Here is a 12,975-nt window from a genome sequence, read left to right on the forward strand (position 1 = left end):
CGGTATAGGAAACAGTTGGGTGCAGGCGTTCGACCCTCCTCCTCCTCCTCCAGAAGCAAAAGCTCGTCCACAGAGTGCAGTCGCACGAGCATTCCATCTGCAGCTGCCAGTGTTGTGCACTCGGTGTCCCACTATCGAACAGCTTCAGCTGTAAGCGTCAGCAGGCTGTGTTGAAGATGATGTGTTTGGGCGACAGGCACACCGCGGAGGTACTGGCCGACTACTTGCAGCGACAAACTGAGTCATGGCTGGGCAGTCTACATCTTGAGGCAGGCAAGGTAGTTAGTGATAAAGGCTGGAATTTTGTGGCAGCCATAGCCCTTTCAAAACTCCGACACATACCTTGCCTGGCTCACACCTTGAACCTGGTGCTTCCTCAATAATTATCCGGAGTTAACAGGCCTGCTCCAGAAGGTCCGAAGACTGTGCTCGCACATCCGCCGGTCGCCCGTACACTCCAGTCGTATGCAGAAGTTGCAGCGATTGCTCCAACTTCCCAAGCACCGGCAAATTATCGACGTTGCAACAAGGTGGAATTCCACCCTGCACATGGTTGAGAGGCTGTGCGAACAGAGGCAGGCTGTAATGTATTTGTGGGAGGATACACGGTCAGGCACTTTGAGGGCATACATGGAGTTGTCGGGTGTGCATTGGTCGAAGCTAAAAGACCTCTGTAAAGTCCTTCAGTGTTTTGAGGAATGCACACGACTGGTAAGCGCAGACGACGCCATCAAAAGCATGAGCATCCCACTTATGCCTCTGCTCATGCAAACTTTGACGCACATTAAGAAGCAGGCATCTGCAGCCGAGGAGGATGAGGAGGAGGAGGAGGGAAGCCTTGATGACAGTCAGCCATTGTCTGCTCCGGGAAATCTCCTGGACGAGGTGGAGGAAGAAAAGGAAGAGGAGGAGGAGGATGATGATGGGGATGATTATTTAGGGCAGGAGGATGCTTCTCGTGGGGCAAGAGAAAATGTTGGCATGGCAAGGTCTGGTACAGGGTTTGTGCGTGACTGGATGGATGTGGATTTGCCAGAAAGTGCTCCTCCACCCAGCACTCACAGTGAATCATTGACACCTGGAACATTGGCCCACATGTCAGATTATGCCTTGCAGATCCTAAAAAGGGACCCCTGCATTGCCAAAATGATGAACGATGACGACTACTGGTTGGCCAGCATCCTGGATCCATGCTATAAAGGCAAATTCCAGAACCTCATGCCACAGGAGAACCTTGTCCTAATATTGGCTAACAAACAAGCAACTCTGGTAAACTGTTTGTTTGAGGCATTCCCAGCACACAGCAGCGGTGATGGTTCTCCAACGAGCGGTAGGGGGCAACATGGAAGAGGTGTTCATGGTGCTCACATCAGAAGTGGCGTTGGAGACAGGGGTTTGATGACCATGTTGTGGACTGATTTTTCAAGTCCCGCTTACACGACTGGTTATACTGCATCGATTGAAAGTTACAGGAGACAGCAGTTGTCAACTATGGTTACAAACTACTTCTCATCCCATATCGATTTTCTCCCTCACAGGTCATTCCCCTTTGACTATTGGGTCTCTAAACAGGACCCCTGGCCTGAATTGGCACAATATGCCTTACAGGAGCTCGCTTGCCCTGCTGCTAGTGTGCTATCGGAAAGAGTCTTCAGTGCTGCTGGCTCAATCCTAACAGAAAAAAGGACCCGTCTGTCGACCCAAAATGTTGATGATCTAACCTTCATTAAAATGAACCATGCATGGGTTTCAAAGGATTTTGTCCCACCTTCCCCCGATGACACATAGGTTGCCAGAAAAATGGCTCGCTTTTGTCCTCCTCTTCCTCGGACTTCTCCAATTCCTCCATTTGCAGCTGCTGAATGTCCAACATCAACATATGCCATTTTTTAAACCTCCCTATCTGGGCTGCCTCCCCCCCATGGCCGGGGTCACCACCTAGCGCACGCAACCGTGCGAGTGCCATTGCCCTGGACAGGTGGGTGGGCTGACTCTTAGGCGCCTGCACTGGCACAGGGTCCCTCATAGTGCAATCAAGTGTCTCTGATGGTGGGGGTGCAAACCCACCGTCAGACACACCGGCGTACTATGAGGGGCCCAGTGCCAGTACCGATGCCCACGAGTGGGCCCCCCTTGCTTGGGCAGGGCCCCAGCATTTCCAATACTTACCTCTCCCTGCTCCTCCGCTGTGTGGTCTGGGCTATCAAATCCTTCCCTGGGACTGCCACTACAAATTTGATAAACTGATAGATGATGGTTAAGATGCAGCTATGCCCTGTCCTGCTGGCCGGGCTCTAGCTTCAAATGATCAATGGCTTCCATTTCTTATGGACGTCGACTCACAATGAGATGCAGTGGTGGTTTATCATCAGCTTTCACAGTTTTCCTACTCACAGACGTGTGGCATTCCTGCCCACATTTTTAAATGTGCCCTCTCATGCCAATCCAATAGAATCTCCTACAGCCTGTGGCTTCTGTCTTTTGCACTCCAAAGTTACCTGACAGATCATGATAGGCAGTGAACACCATGTCTACATCTCTCCCTGTGATCAAAATTTGATGGAGATGAGTAACAGTGATGGGATCAAAGGTACTGCGATACAGCAACCCTTTCTTCACAAAGAACTGTTTTCGCTGTCTCCACACACAAAGTAATTGAGGGTCAGCATCGCCTCTGAGAATTCTCCCGGGAGTTTTTCCCCTGATTAGTAATTCCTAAATTTCTGCAATCACTCGACTTTATGTCTGTACTTTTATCCATCTCGTTTCCTCTTGAGGACAGTCTGGACTGTCTTTCTGAGACAGAAATATATATGAAGATTTAAAAATACCCCAATAGTGTATACTGGTGTACGCTTCAAAAACATTTCCTTTTTTCTACTTTTTAGATTGTTGTCTAATCTATACTGAGGCTGTGAGTGTCTTTGTCGGACTCCGGAAATAAACACGGAGATTTTAAATGTTTAAACTATGCTATATATACCTGTTATCCGGTGATACTGTACCCTTTCTCAACTTTCTGCAATCTTGTCGAATCCATACTGTGCCTAAGACGTTCTGAGTCTGCCTCCTGATTACAGATGAGTGGTGTTTGAGTGGAACTGTTGGCCAAGTTCAAATTCTAGCTGTTTTGGGCGGTGTTAGATCCATTCGTCGAACTACAACACTTTGATTAAAATTCGGCTGTTCGAGTTTCCGTTCGAGAACGTTTCGTTAAACAAAAGCGTATCTTTTTTTTCACATTAATAATGGTTTTCAATGAAGTTTTAGGGCATAGTAGCGGTGTCTGGTAGCCAGCGGTGTAGTACAGCTGTGAAGGAGCTACACCGTGTGTGTTTCTAATAATTTTTTACCGCATATTGTACTGAAAATCCTTTTGGACTTAGTAACTGTGTCTGCTACTCAGAAGAGGAGCCCACCCGTGAACCGAGCTATGCCGCCTGTTTATGAAAGAACCAGTTTTTGACTGCATTTACACCACTTAATACTTTGGGCTAGTAACTGTGTATGCTACTCAGCAGAGTTGGCCACCCGTGAACCAAGCTATGCCGCCTGCTTATGTAAGAACTATGTGCTACTCAGCAGAGGAGCCCAGCTGTTAAGCAAGCTACAGCACCTGTGGTTTGGACACTTAATTTTTTCACATTCTTTCTGGAATGCCGTTTAGGCCTAATTCTAGAATTACGGTTGACCTGCACTTACTGGGAAATGCTTGTTCGCGGGGAAGAATTGTAATCCCAGATCCCCATCACTAACGGGGTTCAGCGTGTTATCCGCACCTGTAAGCGATACACGCTGGTCCTTTCATTGTAGCACGCGTGCAGCCCCCGGACATGTAAGGGAATGACAGACCTGTTATTGGCCGATCTCGTGTGCCAGAGCCTCGCGTGTCCCTCTCATAAGCTGGACGCTGACCGCGGGGGCATGCCTGAGTCTCGCTCGTTAACGGAATTATGCTTGCAATCTGTGCAGCTTTTTTGTGGATGGCATGGTTGAGGTTTCCCGTGTTGAGTCCAATTAAGCTGCAGGCTCCACTCCTGGTGGTGCCCTTCTGGATATTCCTTTAAGGTTCAGCTTTGCAACCATACTGCCCCCAGAAACCAAACACTTTTCCTGACAGTGACATTCTGGTCAAAGAGTGCGATGACATCACGTCTGTATGCCCTCTGCCTAAACAGTCCAAGTGCAGAGAGATGGAAGATGGGGACAACGAGGAGTCCAGAGTACAGGGATTCCCTAGCGAGGAGACTTTTTTAATTGTTTTAAAGATTGGGAGCAATTTTTGGGGAACACGATACTCTGGAGAATGATATCTGGGGCCCACCATACACTGGAGCATTCCAAAGGTGGACATCAGTCACTGGAGCAGCATTTACAGGGCCCATTATACACTGGAGCATTAGAAATGGGGCCCATTATATATGGAGCATTATTTGGGCCCATAAGACACTGGAGCTTCATCTATGGTGAACAACATATACTGTAGCATTATGTGGAGCTCATCATATACTGTATGGAACATTATATGGGACCAATGTGTCATGTCGGACGCTATTCACACCACAGCGTCCGGCAGGGAGAGGTAGTTCCACCTCCGTCCACTATAGCCTCAGTGGCGCCGGCTTGATCTTCAGGCTCTCGGGGATTAATCTTGCTGGAGACCAGGTTGGATGTTTAGTCATGCCCACGGTCTTTAAATAGTCATGCTGGCCTATGGGCGTCGCCGTCTGAAGAATAGTTTTGCTTCAGCCCCCATTCTGGTGCAACCAGACGTGTCTAAACCTTTTGTGGTGGAGGTTGAAGCGTCGGAGGTGGGAGTGGGGGCAGTACTGTCTCAAGGCTCGTCCTTGAGCGAGATGCATCCATGCGCCTACTTCTCCAAGAAGCTGTCGCCGGCCGAACGGAATTATGATATCGGCAACAGGGAGTTGTTGGCCATCAAATTGGCTTTTGAGGAATGGCGACACTTCTTGGAGGGGGTGTCTCACCAGGTCACAGTCATCACCGACCATAAGAATCTGCTCTATCTGGAGTCGGCCAAGCGTCTGTCTCCTAGGCAGGCCCGCTGGGCATTGTTTTTTACTCGTTTCAATTTCCTTGTGACTTACCGTCCCGGGGCTAAAAACACCAAGGCGGATGCTTTGTCTAGGTGTTTTCCGGGGGGAGAACCTCGGGAAGAGCCGGTACCCATCCTCCAGGAAGGGGTAGTGGTCTCGGCTCTCACAACTGAGGTAGAGGCGGAGATTGCCGAGGCCCAAGAGGAGGTACCGCCAGGACTTCCCGCCAACAAATCATTTGTACCCCTGCATCTTCGGCTTAAGGTGTTGAAGGAACATCACGACTCGGTACTGGCTGGTCATCCAGGGGTGAAGGGCACCTTAGAGCTGGTATCGCGTCGTTTCTGGTGGCCCAAAATCCGGCAGGACGTGGTCTCATACGTGGCAGCTTGCATCACGTGCGCTAGGGCCAAGTCGCCCCGAGCCCATCCTGCTGGCATGCTACAGCCTCTGGGGGTACCCAATAGGCCATGGACAGAAATCTCCATGGATTTCATCACTGACTTGCCAGCCTTGGCAGGGAACACGGTCATCCTGGTGGTGGTTGACCGTTTTTCAAAGATGGCGCATTTTGTGGCGTTGTCTTCATTGCCCAATGCAAAGACCTTGGCTCAGGTATTTGTGCAGGAGGTGGTCAGACTCCACGGAGTTCCGTCGGACATAGTATCTGATAGGGGTACGCAATTTGTGGCGAGGTTTTGGAAAGCTTTTTGCTCACGTTTGGGGATCAAGTTGTCACATTCATCGGCGTTTCATCCACAGTCTAATGGACAAACTGAGCGCATGAACCAAAATCTAGAACAGTATTTACGATGCTTTGTGTCCGACAACCAGGAGGAGTGGTCTACTTTCCTTCCTCTGGCCAAATTCGCGTTAAATAATCACCGCCAAGAGTCATCGGGAGAGTCTCCGTTCTTTTGTGTTTACGGTCAACATCCTCAGTTTTGTACCTTACGTCAGGGTGACTCGGGGGGTGTCCCGGAGGAGGATCAGCTAGGAGCCCAATTGTCATCGGTCTGGAGGAGGGTGAAACAGCGTTTGTTGAGCATGAGTGCTAGGTACAAACGGGTGGCTGACAGTAGACGCGTGCCAGGTCCGGACCTGTGTGTGGGTGAATGGGTGTGTTTAGCTTCGAAGAACATAAAACTCAAAATCCCATCTTTAAAACTGGGTCCAAGGTTTATTGGGCCTTTTAGGATTTCTGCCATCATTAACCCAGTGGCTTATCAGTTGGAACTTCCTGCAGTGTACAAGATACACAACGTGTTTCACAGGGCTTTATTGAAAAAGGTGGTAGGCTCTGTGGACACGACGCCGATGCCACCTCCAGTCACGGTGGATGGCGATTTAGAGTTTGAGGTCGCCAAGGTAGTGGACTCTCGAGTAGTACGCCGTACTCTTCAGTATTTGGTGCATTGGCGGGGGTATGGTCCGGAGGAGAGGTCTTGGGTTCCAGCCTCAGACATACATGCGAATCGACTGGTCAGTTCCTTTCACCGTCGTCATCTGGACAAGCCGGGTCCTATGAGTCTTGAGGGTCTGGGGGTCCCTCGTAGAAGACGGGGTAATGTCATGTCGGACGCTATTCACACCACAGCGTCCGGCAGGCAGAGGTAGTTCCACCTCCGTCCACTATAGCCTCAGTGGCGCCGGCTTGATCTTCAGGCTCTCGGGGGTTAATCTTGCTGGAGACCAGGTTGGATGTTTAGTCACGCCCACGGTCTTTAAATAGTCATGCTGGCCTATGGGCGTCGCCGATTATAGCTTGTGTTTCATACCAAGTGGTTCCGGTCTGGAGTGGAGGTGTTGAAGAGAGAGAGATTCGTATCTGGTGGCGTATGATCCGGTGTTATCCTTTCTCCTTCCCATATTTGTGTTTAGTTGTGCCCTGTTCACATTACTGTATAGTCCTGTGTGTATGCGGCGCGGTGCAGTTTAAGTTCTCCCTGTCTGTCATTACTGTGTGGGGCTTTGGTGGTTTGTCTCCTCACTGGGTGGAGGGTGGAGGGGTAAGTGCAGGGCCGAGCAGGAGATAAGGAAAGGTTGGAGGCTCAGGCATTTGCACCATCAGCAAAAACCCTGGGTTGAGGGTCAGACAGGGTTTTCCCTAGTTAAAGGGACATCACAGGGGCCCCGGGTATTTCAGCCTTAGTTGAACTAAGCCCTGCGTGACACAATGATTCTGTATGAAGAAATATATGGGCCTCATTACTCTGTATGGCGCACTATGCGGTGGCCATAATAATGTATGGAAGAATATACTGTCTGTTTTTGGAGCTATTGGAGAACTTAAAATGGATATCAGTCATGTGATGTAAGAATTGAAGTATTTTTCATTGTACTGTACCGCTATTTCTCTGCCGTATCAAAGGATCGTGAATTGTGTCATGTGTTAAAGGAGCCCAGTGACACTCTTTGGCCCTAGGCCCATGAAAATCTGGAGCCAGCACTACCCCCCCCCCCCACAACTTTAGCCAAATAACCCCCAGTTTTCAATGCCTAACTATTATTATAAAGTAAATTAAGGTTGACAAGCTTAAGGAATAAGAATTGATGTTTTGGCATTAAAATGGGCACTCTAGTGTGTTTCCTGTCCTCCACTCACTGCCGACTTTTCTTCCCCATTGACTTACATTGGGTTTCGTGTTTCAGTCGGCCTTCGACTTTTCACGATAATCGGCCGATTTCGTTCGACCCGCCTTTTGCGAAAGTCGGGTTTCGTGAAACCCGACTCGACCCGAAAAAAGGCAAAGTCGCTCATCTCTACTCACCAGTATCACTTAATGTGGTAATACTGTAACTCTGGAGCGGTTCAAACGGATCCCAGCAATTCTGAGAAAGGTTTTTCATTGCATATTGCATTTCATGATAGTGGGAAAATTTGTTCAATATGACTTGCGTTTATTTGTGTAAGTCCGCAAGGGCAGGGTCCTCTCTCCTCTGCACCAGTCTGTCATTGTAAATTTGTTTACTGTTAACGATATCTATAACTTTGTATGTAACCCCCTTCTCATGTACAGCACCATGGAATTAATGGCGCTATATAAATAATAATAATAATAATTTGTGAAAAAAATCAGAAAATGTGAAAAATGTTGAACATTTAGTAATTTTCAAACTTTTAGTTCTTTTGCCCTTAATCCAGAGAGATATATCATACAATAAAGTTAATAAATAACATTTCCAACATGTCTACTTTACATCAGCACAACTTTTGAAACATATTTTTTTTATTAGGAAGTTAAAAGGGTTAAAAATTGCCCAGCGATTTCTCATTTTTCAAACAAAATTTACAAAATCATTTTTTTTTAGGGACCACGTCACATTTGAAGTGACTTTGAGACGCCTATATTACAGAAAATACCCAAAAGTGACACCATTCTCAAAACCACATTCAAGAATTTATTAACACTTCAAGTGTTTCACATGAATAAATGGAATGTGGAAGGATAAAATGAACATTTAACTTTTTTCATAAAATTTTATTTTAGACTCAATTTTTTTTATTTTCACAAGGGTAACAAGAGGAAATTGAACGAAAAATATGTTGTGCATTTTTTCCCTGAGTATGCCAATACCCCATATGTTAAAATGGGACCGATTTTTTTATTCGTTGTGTGTGACTCCAGCCTAATTTTGATCTAATTTTAGTCCATTTTTTGCTCAGCATTATGAAAGCATAGTTTTTGCAGTTTTTTATTTATTTTTTTACGGTGTTCACTGAAGGAGTTAACTAGTGTGACACTTATGCTGCGGGTCATTCTGGATGCTGCGATATTAAATATGTGTACTTTCTTTTTTACATAAAAATACAAATTTATGGATACTATATATACACTCACTGGCCACTTTATTAGGTACACCTGTCCAACTGTGTGTTAAGACTTAATTTCTAATCAGCCAATCACATGGCGGCAACTCAGTGCATTTAGGCATGTAGACATGGTCAAGACAATCTCCTGCAGTTCAAACCGAGCATCAGTATGGGGAAGAAAGGTGATTTGAGTGCCTTTGAACGTGGCATGATTGTTGGTGCCAGAAGGGCTGTTCTGAGAATTTCAGAAACTGCTGATCTACTGGGATTTTCACGCACAACCATCTCTAGGGTTTACAGAGAATGGTCCGAAAAAGAAAAAAAATCCAGTGAGCGGCAGTTCTGTGGCCGGAAATGCCATGTTGATGCCAGAGGTCAGAGGAGAATGGGCATACTGGTTCGAGCTGATAGAAAGGCAACAGTGACTCAAATTGCCACCCGTTACAACCAAGGTAGGCAGAAGAGCATCTCTGAACGCACAGTGCGTCGAACTTTGAGGCAGATGGGCTACAGCAGCAGAAGACCACACTGGGTACCACTCCTCTCAGCTAAGAACAGGAAACTGAGGCTACAATTTGCACAAGCTCATCGAAATTGGACAGTAGAAGATTGGAAAAACGTTGCCTGGTCTGATGAGTCTCGATTTCTGCTGCGACATTCGGATGGTAGGGTCAGAATTTGGCGTAAACAACATGAAAGCATGGATCCATCCTGCCTTGTATCAACGGTTCAGGCTGGTGGTGGTGGTGTCATGGTGTGGGGAATTTTTTCTGGGCACTCTTTGGGCCCCTTGGTACCAATTGAGCATCGTTGCAACGCCACAGCCTACCTGAGTATTGTTGCTGACCATGTCCATCCCTTTATGACCACAATGTACCCAACATCTGATGGCTACTTTCAGCAGGATAATGCGCCATGTCATAAAGCTCGAATCATCTCAGATTGGTTTCTTGAACATGACAATGAGTTTACTGTACTCAAATGGCCTCCTCAGTCACCAGATCTCAATCCAATAGAGCATCTTTGGGATGTGGTGGAACGGGAGATTCGCATCAGGGATGTGCAGCCGACAAATCTGCGCCAACTGTGTGATGCCATCATGTCAATATGGTCCAAAATCTCTGAGGAATGCTTCCAGCACCTTGTTGAATCTCTGCCACGAAGAATTGAGGCAGTTCTGAAGGCAAAAGGGGGTCCAACCCCTTACTAGTATGGTGTACCTAATAAAGTGGCCAGTGAGTGTATATATATATATATATAAATATATATATTTATTTTTTGAATTTTTAAATATATTTTTACAATTTTTTTAAAAACTTTTTTTTTACTTAGTCCCTCTATGGGACGCTCATAATTGTCTGATCGCTGTTATAAACCATTGCAATGTACCAGTGAGAGCCGGTTGTCATCTATGATATTAGCTGAACACCTGGCTGCAATCACGAGCACACAGCTGCTATTGGAGCAAAATCGCCAGGATGTACCCAGTACAAGGTTGGAAAGAACCCCATCGCCATCATGCGGCCGGGGGTCACCATAGAGACCATCAGGACATCGCGATCGCATTGCATTGTTTTGATGGAAGCACATGGGGAGCCCACTCCTTGTGTGATGCTCCTCGATGTCGCTGTTACTATTGACAGTGGTATCAGAGGGGTTAAACGCCCATGATCGGCTCTAGCACCAATCGTGGGCATTGCTACAGGGTGTCAGCTCTCACAAAGAGCTGTCACCCGCACATGATCGCCGTGACGCTCAGCGCGAAGCCCTTGTGATCGCAGGGCCATACATATGCTTCTCTTTGAGGGAACGCAGCTCTTGCAGAGCAGTATATATGTATGGTGCATGTCGGGAAAGGGTTAAAGGCTAACCATATTTTGAATTTTCGTTTTTCATAAATCAAAAGTACACATTAAAATAAGAAACTTTGTAATATATCTTATCAAAGAAATCAACTTCTTTCTCCTCCGGGACTGGTCTTTCATTCTCAGTTCACAGCCAAAATCTGTCCTCAGTGAATGCAGACTTTCCTTTTACTGAGAACATGACAGTTGGTGCTCATAAAGTTCTATGGAGGGGTAGGGAGAAGCTAAAGGCAGACACAGACCATCTGCTGCAAGTTCTCCTGAAAAGACAGTTGCAATGTTCCACCAGCTCAGCGTAGCCTTCATTCCGAGGGTCATAGGCTTCCTGGAGATTATATGCTATCACTTTATGAGATTGATTTTTCTTCTGAAAATATTAAAACTCCTGCATTGCAATATTTGTTTCCCTCCAAGAATAGGAAGACAGATTTATAAATAGGATTTACTTCCCGTGTAACAGACAGCACTGACCGCCTATCTATACTTAGACTAAACCCCAGGTAGCAATTATGGATCATATTTTCAGAAATTATCCTTACAACTTTGCCGAATGTGAAAAAGAAAATGGTTTCCACGGATACTGGGAATCGTCACAATAGGGACCTTCCTGTGAGTGATTAAGTTACCTGGGAGATGTATGAGTGACGTGTTGGTGAGAGGCGGCCTTTCTGAGGCATAGACGCGTAAATGTAAATCATTACAGACAAGGTAAACATTCATTTACTTCCAAAACAGATGAACTTGTGACTTAACTCTTTGTGCTCTATTAGTTTTGCATCTCTACAAAAGACCCTTGGGGAAGGTAATGCAGTAGGTTTACCTGCAGTCCTATGTAAAACCTTTGATACTATAAGTTATGACACATGACAAGCTCAGCTATGGTTTATATACAGGAAGTAGTTCAATGTAGAAGGAGTGCAGATGTCCATAGAAATATCACGTGGGACAAACAACATGTACCCTTTACGACAAAATGAAAGTAATAAATAGTAACACACAGTCACTTCTTGTCCAGCAAATACATGAGAGTCTTTTTGGATGAGTAGAGTGTCTAAAATATTATTCTACTCTGCGGACATCTTTTTGTGAGTAGTGTGTCAAAAATAAAGTCTACTGTATCTGTACGAGTTGTGGCTGTGCCTAAAAAAATAACTGCCTTTAAGCCTTTGTGTGTACTCTGCAACCCTGACTCTGAGAGTACTGTACCAAAAAGCCTCTTTGTGTACTGTACCAAAAATCCTCTGTGTATACTATGTCTAAAAACCTCAGGGACTGTTGGGCCAAAACACCTCTGGGAGTTCTGTGCCAAAAAGCCTTTATGCATACTGTGCCACAAAGCCTCTTTGTGCACTGTACCAAAAAGCCTTTGTGTGTACTGTATCTAAAAACCTCTGGGACTGTTGGGCCAAAAAAACTCTGGAAGTTCTGTGCCAAAAAGCCTTTGTGTGTACAGTGCCAAAAAGCCCCTGGGAGTACTGTACCAATAAGTCTTTGTGTGTACTGTATCTAAAAACCTCTGGGACTGTTAGGCCAAATAACCTCTGAGAGTTCTGTGCCAAAAAGCCTTTGTACGCACTGTGCCAAAAAGCCGCCTCTGAGACTACTGTATCAAAAAGCCTATGTATGTACTGGTCCGAAAAGCCTCTCTGTATCTGCAGCTGTGTTTGTACGAGTAGTGTGCCTAAAAAATAATTACACTCTGCTGTTGTATCTGTACAAGTTAAGGGCCTATAAAATAGTTATAATCTGCACCCGTGTTTGTGGTAGCACTGTGTGTAAAAACAAATACAAATTTTACTCTGCAACTGTCAACAATGGGACAAAAAAGGAATATCCAATAGTATTTAGTAAAAAAGTATGCATAAATTTTATTAGAAAAATCAAAAAATACAAAATAAGATATGACACAAAAACAAGACAAGTACCAATGACACAGAAGCCACGTGCACAAACAATTATGTATACAGTGTATATACTGTATATATATATAGCAGCACAAAGTCTGCTGTTAGTTTGCTGTAGATCAGGAGGTAGGCTGTAACAAACAAACAGTTATTCAAAGCCCAAAGGTAAATGTAGCTTAGGTAGATGTTTACCAAAAGTAAAGTGACTAGTGCGCAAGAAGATAATTACAGCTTACCAACTAAAGTGTACATGGACACAATGTCCAGATGGCAGGGAACCCCGACGCGCGTTTCACGTCCACCCATCCCTTTGAGAAAGTGACCTGTGTGGACGC

General features: G+C 45.8%; 1 protein-coding gene across 1 annotated transcript in view; it reads left to right on the forward strand.

Annotated features, from left to right (window-relative positions):
* Positions 1-12,975, forward strand: part of LOC141095864 (uncharacterized) — a 56,090-nt gene that overhangs the window by 29,188 nt on the left and 13,927 nt on the right. The window lies entirely within an intron of this gene.

The sequence above is a fragment of the Dendrobates tinctorius genome, unplaced genomic scaffold, assembly GCF_039654945.1.
Source record: "Dendrobates tinctorius isolate UK_male_01 unplaced genomic scaffold, ASM3965494v1 ptg000070l, whole genome shotgun sequence".
Lineage (NCBI taxonomy): Eukaryota > Metazoa > Chordata > Amphibia > Anura > Dendrobatidae > Dendrobates > Dendrobates tinctorius.